The following is a 9025-nucleotide window of genomic DNA, read 5'->3' as shown; positions in this document are numbered from 1 at the left end:
CACTGCTCTCTTCAAAGCTGTCAGACAGAGTCGTTTGCGTCTGCAAAGGTTTCTGCTGCTTTTTTGTTGTTGTTGTTGTTTAGGTGTGCCCTGTCCCCAGAGGTGGAGTCTACAGGGACAGGCAGGTTTTCTTAAGCTGCTGTGAGCTCCACCCATTTCGAGCTTCCCAGCGACTTTGTTTACCTACTTAATCCTCAGCAATGGCGGGCACCACTCCCCCAGCCTCGCTGCTGCCTTGCGGTTAGATCGCAGACTGCTGTGTTAGCAATGAGGGAGGCTCTGTGGGCGTGGGACCCTCCCGGCCAGGTATGGGATATATTCTCCTGGTGTGCCCGTTTGCTTAAAGTGCAGTATTGGGGTGGGTGTTACCCGATTTTCCAGGTGTTGTGTGTCTCAGTTCCCCTGGCTAGGAAAAGGGATTCCCTTCCCCCTTGCGCTTCCCAGGTTGAGGCGATGCCTCGCCCTGCTTCAGCTCTCTCTGGTCGGGCTGCAGCAGCTGACCAGCACCGATTGTCCGGCACTCCCTAGTGAGATGACCCCAGTACCTCAGTTGAAAATGCAGAAATCACTGGTCTTCTGTGTCGCTCGCGTTGGGAGTTGGAGACTGGAGCTGTTCCTATTCGGCCATCTTGCTCCGCCCTTCACAATGTATTTCGGAGGTCATCCTGCATCAGAGGGCGAGGCACTTCGTTTGAAGTATGCCATTGAATACACAGACTGTAAATTATTTAATCAGACTTTGATTGATGAGATTTAGATTGATCCTAGTTGTCTGCTATTTCAAGCAAGGGTACAATGAACAAAGTTGCACCCAGTCATTCTGCACAGATGTGAGTATTTCTGAAGGCTAGATTCGTGACTGTGGCTCACAAGTCTGAGTACAGTGGGGCTGCGCGGCTGTAACCTGCAGGGAAGGAGATACTTTCTGTTCCTCTGGCTTTCCATTTCTCTGGACCACAGCTGTCCACCTGCATATTCCCACAGTGTCCCTACTTGTTTCTTGCTGACAGGGTGCCAGTCCTAGGCTTGCCCCCTTGGGGGTCTGCATCTCCCTTGGTTCTCTGTCACCCCAGGATGAGGCTTGGCTCCTTGGGTGTCTGCCAGCTCTCTGGCTTGCTGTCTCCATGGTCTGGAGGAGTGGCCTGATCCCTGCCTCCCTTCTAAGCCCTAGAATGTGAAACACCAATGTGAGAAACTTCTGCACCCTGCACCACTGTGATTCTGGAGACAGTTCAAATGAGTTAACATTTACTGACAGACACTAACAAGTCCAATAAAAGCAGCAGTCCCTGTGCAGAGCAACAAGTGGTTGGAGCAGACTCTAATGGGACAAAGAGGCTCCTGTGGAATGAATTCTAATTAAATACTCACCCACTCCCATCCCACCCCGGGCCATTAACCCCAAGGTGTACTTAAGCCAGCCGACAAATTTAAACAAACCAGAGATGCCTTAGAAATGAAATGTCTTGGCTGGGCACAGTGGCTCACGCCTGTAATCCCAGCACTTTGGGAGGATGAGGCCGGTGGATCACCTGAGGTCAGGAGTTCAAGACCAGCCTGACCAACATGGTAAAACCGTGTCTCTACTAAAAATACAAAAAATTAGCTGGGCGTGGTGGCAGGTGCCTGCAATCCCAGCTACTTTGGGTGGCTGAGGCAGGAGAATTGCTTGAACCCAGTAGGCGGAGGTTGCAGTGAGCCGAGATCACACCATTGCACGATTGCCATTGCCTGGGCAACAAGAGCAAAGTTCTGTCTAAAAAGAAAAAAGTGAGAAAAGAAATGAAGTGTCCTTTCTGATTATGGAATATGAGTTTACACAGAGCAGCTGGTATCTCTGCCCAGGTACCCAATAGCAAAGAGTCTGTGTCTACCTCTCTGGTTCCCAGTGAGCTCACTTGCTTCCTATTCAGTCACCCTAAGACTCATTTCTTAAGACTGAGCTCAGCTGGGTCTTCATGCTCCCTGTGAGGAAAAAAGTTCCCAGAGGACACTAAATTTCCATCATGACCTGTTGTCCCTTTGCTAGTGTCCCTATGAAGACACCTAGGAGGGTTGCTGTTTCTCCCCAGTATCCTCCTCCCTCTTTCCTGCTTGGCAGAGCATGGCATCTGCTCTGTTCTTTGTCAACACTTACGTAAATCCCACCCTTCCTCCCTGTTTCTGGGCCTCATGGCTTCGCTTGCAGACCCCTGTGGTCATTCTGATTTGGCAGGTGACCACTGTGTTTAGTCTCAGAGGTGCCTGGCCCTCCTCCACCATACCGGATGAGGCCTGGGTGTGGGGAGAATCCTGGGCTTGCAGCTCCAGGAGCTGGGGAGACGATTCTGTCCACACCTGATAAGACTGACGCCAGGGGTGAGGTCAGAACCCAGCAAGGAGCCGGCTAGGCCTGGGGACAGATAACCTGGATGCTCTGAGTCCCCAGTGGCTCTCAGAAAGGAAAATACCTGCATATGCCAAAAAGCGAACTCTGGAGAAGGGGGGGGAAGAACAGTGCGTGGATACTAGGCCTGTGAGGGGTACCTGTGATGTAGCACAGGGGGGCCTAGACAGGGGGTCCCCTGGGGCCTCCATCTGCCCACACTCACTGCCCTTATCTCCAAAGTTGCAGACACCTAGGAGAATTTTATCTCTCGCTTCTTGTATCTTAGATGCTTGAGTTGTTGGTGACTTGTTCATTGCCACGGGTTTTATTTACTCCCTGTCTAGGTCCCTAACTGCTGGAGGGAGTGGGCAAGGTTTTTCTCACAACCATTATCAATCCTACTTAAAAATAGATCCTCAATAAATGCATATTAGTTTATGGCTTAATAATCATGACTCCACTTCTTGGGTGAAATTTAGTTTGGACAATAATAATGGCTACTATTGATTGGGAAGCTAGTGCCTGCCAGACATCGTGCATATGTTACCCAATTGAACCTCTCTGCAGGGTAGGTATTTCCTCCATTAAATGTCTCTGCAGGGTGGGTATTGCCTTCATTTGGTGGGGAGAAAATGAAGTCTCAGAGAGGCTAAGAGTTGTGCCCAAGCTCATACAACTTCCAAGGGGTTGAGCTGAGATTAAAACCCTGGCCTGCAAGACTCAAGCATTCAGGGTCCTTTCCTTTAGCACCCAACACTGCTTCCAGGTCAAGAAGGAAAAACAGAGTGGTCAGAAGCAAAGCACTACTGGGAAACCAAAACTTGCACTCCTTCTGCTCATCTGTGCTGGCTGTGGGCCTGTGATTGACCCCTGTGCCAGGGCTGTGCGGAGGGCAGCTATCAACAGACCCCTGTGCATAAGAACAGAGCAGGGGCCATGGACCCTTGGTTTTGCACACACTAGCTGCTCCTGGGAGGTTCACCGGTGGAAGAGTAAATGAGTACAAACCACTTTCCTACTCCCTAACATGAACTGTGGCCTGTTGTGTGTTAGTGTAAAGGAGGCTCATGCAAATGTTGGTTGAGTTTTTCTAAGGCTACATGAATGGCACTACAATGCTGATAAAAATAATAACAAACTGTCAGATTATTTGCCTTTATTCTAATCCCAAGCCTCTTACAAACTGTGTGATTATGGGCAAGCTTGGTAAGTTGCTTAACCTCCCTGAACCTCATCTTTTCACTTTTAAAAGGGAAAATAACTGGAATGTGCTATAAAATCCAGTGCCTAGCACAATGTTTGGCACATAGAATGGCCTCAGTAAATGTTTGATGCTCAAATGAATGAAACATAGAGATTGTGCTACTTATTTTGCATCTCCTGTAGCACCTAACATATTTTGGATTGGTATGTGATTAACAAATATTTGTGATTTGGGATTGTCTTTGTAATTAAGAGTAAGGACCTGCCCCATAAAACAAAACAAAACAAAATAAACACTAGCCCTCTTAAACACGGAGAAACTCCTGTCAAGAGAGCCTGTGATTTTACTGCACGGACCCATGGGGAGTTGTGGTATTGGAATTAATAACAAAGATCTGTTAATTCTCTGCCTTTGCCCAGGCTGCCTTCCAAGGCGTGATGTGGAATCCTGCTGTTTCTGCTCCAGATAAATCAATGATAATCTTCAACCCAGTGAGGGGCAAGTCATGGGGGTTGCTGTTGCAACTCCTGTGTCAACAGCACTGCTAAAAATCAGATTTCTTGGAACCCATTCATGAGAAGCTTTGAATACGCCAGATTGCTTGCTGAGCCTAAAATACTGCATGCATGTGGCAACCTTGACTTGGTTGTTTCCATGAATCCTCTTTTCCCTTAAGCCATGGGCAACATTTCCAAGTCACATAGCAGGGATAGAGCTTCCGTCCTTAACAGTATTTTCACTAATGTTTATGGCCTAAGCCTGGCCTGTTCACTATGTACCACTCACTTCCTGGCACGGATTCTGTCCCAACAGGAGCAGAGAAGGCTGGGAAGGAATGGGGAGGGTGGGGTGCCTGTGCCCTCTGGGGACTGGTACCTTTCTTTTGCCTTCCTGATACCTTCTCTGGTGCAACTTTTGGGTAGGAGAACTTTTTCTCCGACTTTCTATTTACTCATCTGTTTGTGTATTCCTTTATTCACTTCTTATTTAACATGTTCAAAGGAAGCCCACGCTGAATGGGAAGCACTGTGGTGATTCTGGGGGAGCACAGAGAGGTGAGATGTTGAAGGGCTGAATGTAGGCAGAGAAAAAAAAGGCATCAATCTAACAACTGCTAACACCCCCAAATGCTAAGTGATTATCTCCAGATGGCAGAGTTATGAGTGGTTTTTATTTTATTCTCTTTCTTTATTTATGTTTCCAATGTTTTTCTTCAGTGACACACATTACTATTTGTATAATAAAAGTTATTCAAATGGTAAGTACGTGGTCAACAGGTGTTCAGTGCACGGGGAGGTACAGGTGAAGACACTGGGAGGGTGGAGAGGAGGAGAAGGCTATTTCCCGTCCAGGTGGAGCTGAAAAGGATTCTGGAGAACCTTTGTTGAATAGGGCCTTAAAGTTGGAGGGAGGCCTTGCTGTGGATGTCTGTGGATTGTCTGCCTGCCACTCTCCTCTCACATGAAAGTATCCTCTCCCAACAGCCCACAGGAACTGCGTGCTATGAGCTTGCCCTCGCCCTGCTTTGCCTGACAGTCCAGTGGTGGGCGCCTAACCAAGGGCAGCCACTCATTAGTCTTACCTGGGATTTTCAGATTTAAAACTGGCAATATCTTTAGTGAAAGCCTAAAGAGGTTAAATTCAGGAACTTCACGTATATGGGTGTGGCAGGGAAGGATTTGGGCAGCCGTGTTTCCTGCAGTGTGGATGAAATCACTACATCATGAGAGAGAATGAAATAGGCACCTGGAGAGAAGTGGAGAGAAGAGGTGAGAGTGGGAGAGTCTTCGTGAACTCTGAGCCCCTGACTCCAGGTATTCCCAAATATCAGCTGTGCCGTCCTTTTCCCTAGCTCATATGAGTTGGGTTCTGAACTTGCAACCAATGTATCCTGTCTAAGACAGATGTCGCTAAGTGGAGAGAAGTGGTAAAGGACAGTGGTAGAAAAGCAAAGGACATGTAGGGAGCAGCTAGCTGTTGCGTTTGCCTGGAAAGTGGGTGGTAAGTTTGTGAGTCTGTTGAGAGGGACTGAGTTAGTATGTGTGGTCACCTGTAAGGGTGGCAGGGTTCATATTTCAAGGTTTGAGTTTCTAGCCCTCTGCAGCATCTCATGCTTCTCTCAGACCTCAAAAGGCTACAGTTCTATGACCAGCTGCCAGGACTGATCTGCCTCCTCCAACGTGCACCCCAAAGAAACTGGGGATGTAGTCACAGTGAGATCCTAAGCCAGGGAGTCCCTAAGTGAAGTCCAGCCTTAATGTGGACATGCTTTGCTTCTTCCAGGGGCCACTTAAAGTTGGGAATGCAGGAATCGTACCTGCTTCTCCTCCTTTTCTGCAGCTTAGACTGAATTTCAGTCCCTCTCCATGATCTGACCATCTTGTGAGCCGTCACTGCAGCCAAACTGGCTCATTTATATATGTTCTCTCCTCTCTCCTTTGGGACCAACTCTGGTGGGCCTGCTAAGTGAAGGGTTAAGAAAAAGAGGTAAGGAAGACCCTGGATAACACACTAATTAGCTAACCCTTCCCAGGAACAAGAGAACATCAGCTACACGGTATCACATAGCTCTTTAAGAAAAGCCCTTGTCTGAAAGTTGGAGGGTCTCATCTTGGGGTACAGCAGGAAAGCTAGACACAGAATTCAGAGTTGAGGCATACTTTCAGCCCTCTTATTCTACATATGCCCTGAATAAACGGAGGATATGTCAAGAACCCGGGCCCTGGACAACTTTAGCCATGTCACACTGACAACTGGTATACTAAAGCAATTTTGGTTCCTCATCATCTGTCTCCATCTTTAGCATCTTGAACTAAAACCATGCCCAGGAAGAGTGTTCAGAGAATACAGGCTGCCACACAGATCAGGCGTTTCTCTCCAGGCTCCAACACACATATTCAGCCTGGATCAATAAGCCTGACTGTGTCTCTCTGGCCGGGATGGGAAACTGTCTGGACACACAGATGGAGGCAACAAGACCCCATGGGCTGTGTCTGTTTTATGCTTACCCAGTTACCTTAGCAACAGCATCTGCACCAGGACACAAGAGGAAGCAAAGCACCACCTACCAATGCCCCCACTGAGAGGCGTGGGGAGTAAAGTAAAAACCGGCCTGGAATCAGGAGGCTTCGGTTCCCGGCCTCTCTGCTGGCCACTGGCTGACGGCTCTTATCAAATCTCCTCACCTCCTGGGCCTGTTGTGGGCAGAACTGGGGCTGAGGGCTCTCTAGCTGCTTCAAGGATGCTGTTGAGGAGCATAGTCTCGGTGAGAAGACCTTACTGTTTGTGCTTCGAGTAGCTTCAAGTGCAGGAACTGTGTCAGCAAACAACTGTTTTTTAGCTAGTCTTCCACAACTTAACTTTTCAGTCTCCATCTGTGATGCAGAAAATGTTTGCTGACCAAGCAGATGATTGAGCTGCAAGAAGTCCTCACCAGGATGGACATTTCTTCAGTTGAGGTAGGAGGTAAACCTGGCTTTGGTCCTTGAAGGCTCATGGAGAAGAAAAGAGATTGAGGTGGTCAAAAGTATTATGATCACTTCAACTCTACAATTACATGTAGTAATAATAATGATAATAAAAGTAGGACCTCCAGTGTGATCTCTTCATGTCTGTTCTTGTCACATTCTCATAACCAGCTGTGAGGGAGGCAGAACAGAAATTATGACCTTCTTGCTGCAATGGAGGACACCGAGGCACAGGGAGGCCGAAGACCCTGGGGCCGCCTGGGTGATGATGGCTGAGCTGGATCTGGACTGTGCGTCCTTTTCCTCCTTATCCCAGGACCTTTTTATTGGACATGACTCATGACAGCTATTATGCAGCAGAAACATCTTCCAACTTTGTTTGTGCAACCACGTTTAAACTTAATGCATGTCAGAGCACTTCTCTGAAGAAGGAAGAAAACTAAGAGGGATTCATTCAACAAATAATTGTGCTGAGCACTCACTTTGTGCCAAGCACCTGGGATTCAAAAATGAACAATATTTGATCTCTACTTCCCAGCAGTTCAATTGATTAGATAGGTCTTTTTGCTTATTTAAATTTCTCATTTTGTATTTCATAGAATCACCGACCAAAAAGTGACAACCCCATCCTGCAACTATTTTTGTATCCCCACGGAATTCCACGGGGCTGCATCCACTGATAGGAGAAGGCACACTTCTAAAATTAGGAGAGGGTATCCAGGAACAAGGAACAAACATGAAAAACGGTAAGCAAATGCTAAAACCACCCCTGGCTCTGGGAGGGGCTTGGACTACTGGGAGATGAGAGAGGCCCCTTGGCTTGGTGCAAAAGTGCTTCCAGGAAAGAAGCTGGGAGCCGCTTCCTGGACAAAGGCTGAGGGACTGACAGGGAGTCAGAGAGGCAGCCCCAAGAGCCACTGCACACCACGATCAGATGCTGGAAGGAAATCCAAAGCCCATTCTTTGAACACATACCATCACTGAAGTCCTGTTTCCACAGACGAGAGTTTGGGACCACACCCCATCCACAGCAAATCCTTTTCTGAATTGATGTGTAGAATCTTAAGGGCAGAGGCTTAAAGCTCCAAGCTAGCTTGACAATGGGCTAAATCCTGTCACTAAATCTCAAAAAACCTTTTTATCATTTTACCTCTTTCCCTAGACTGGACCCAACCATGCCTTGTCCTATGAACAGAAAACTTATTCAAGCCGCTCTCTTAAAGCAGCTTTTATCTCCTCAGTGAAGTGGCGTTTTGGGGACAGATGTCCACATGAAGAACCCAAATGTTCCAAGCCTAAATAGAGTTCTAGCAACACACTCTTAACTCACAGAAAACAACCTCTAACTTAGATTTCTACTTTCTACTTTGTTGTTGTTGTTTTTTAATTTTACCTTAAGTTCTGGGATACATGTGCAGAATGTGCAGGTTTGTTACATAGGTATACATGTGCCATGGTGGTTTGCCGTACCTATCAACTCATCATCTAGATTGTAAGTCCTGCATGTATTAGGTACTGGTCCTGATGCTCTCCCTCCCCTTGTCCCCTACCCCCTCACAGGCCCCGGTATGTGATGTTCCCCGCCCTGTGTCCATGTGTTCTCATGTTTCAACTCCCACTTATGAGTGACAACATGTGGTGTTTGGTTTTCTGTTCCTGTGTTAGTTTGCTGAGAATGATGGTTTTCAGCTTCATCCATGTCCCTGCAAAGGACATGAACTCATTCTTTTTTATGGCTGCATAATATTCCATGGTGTATATGGGCCACATTTTCTTTACCCACTCTGTCATTAATGGACATTTGGGTTGGTTCCCATCTTTAAAACAATGAAGAAATGCTATAAGAGCCAGGCCATTGTGCTACAAGTGGAGTTGAATTATCTCCATGTTATAAACATAAAAAATTAGACCCAGAACTTGAAAGAGGTCTTAGAAATAATCTAATTTATTGATGTTATTTTTCAATGAACAGTCTGAGGCCTCAGT

Source organism: Colobus angolensis, unplaced genomic scaffold (assembly GCF_000951035.1).
Source record: "Colobus angolensis palliatus isolate OR3802 unplaced genomic scaffold, Cang.pa_1.0 Scaffold48, whole genome shotgun sequence".
NCBI lineage: Eukaryota > Metazoa > Chordata > Mammalia > Primates > Cercopithecidae > Colobus > Colobus angolensis.
This window is presented reverse-complemented; position numbering follows the sequence as displayed.